Below are 489 nucleotides of genomic sequence, written 5' to 3' on the forward strand. Positions count from 1 at the left end.
TTAAACTTCATTGATATATCTTGCAATCTCTCCCTTTGACTTATGGTTTCTCAATTTGTTTGTCATTTGAAAGAGCAAAGTCTGCTTAATCTATTCTCTGTGTACATATTTTGTTCATACTTCATTGTTTTCTGACCTGTATTATTTCTTTCCATCTACTGATTTAGGTTTGGCTGGTCCTTGATTTCTAAGAACCTGAGGTGCAACTTCTTAATCCAATCTGTTAATCTATGAGTTTTGATTAGAAAATTGAGGCCATTAAGTTTCAGAGGTATTACTGAATGATATTTATTAATTCTCATCCGGTTTTTTTCCCTATTTGTGGTAATTTCCTAACCCTCATTTGATTACTCGGTGTTCTAGCTTACTTTATCCCTTCCTGCTACCTCATGTGTTTGTCTTTCTCTTCTACAACTAGGATTCCTTCAACTACTTTCTGCAGTGCTGCCATGTATTCAATTAGTGTCTACTTATTTTTGAGTGACTTTC

This window comes from Nannospalax galili, unplaced genomic scaffold (genome assembly GCF_000622305.1).
Source record: "Nannospalax galili isolate Female #2095 unplaced genomic scaffold, S.galili_v1.0 scaffold1072, whole genome shotgun sequence".
NCBI lineage: Eukaryota > Metazoa > Chordata > Mammalia > Rodentia > Spalacidae > Nannospalax > Nannospalax galili.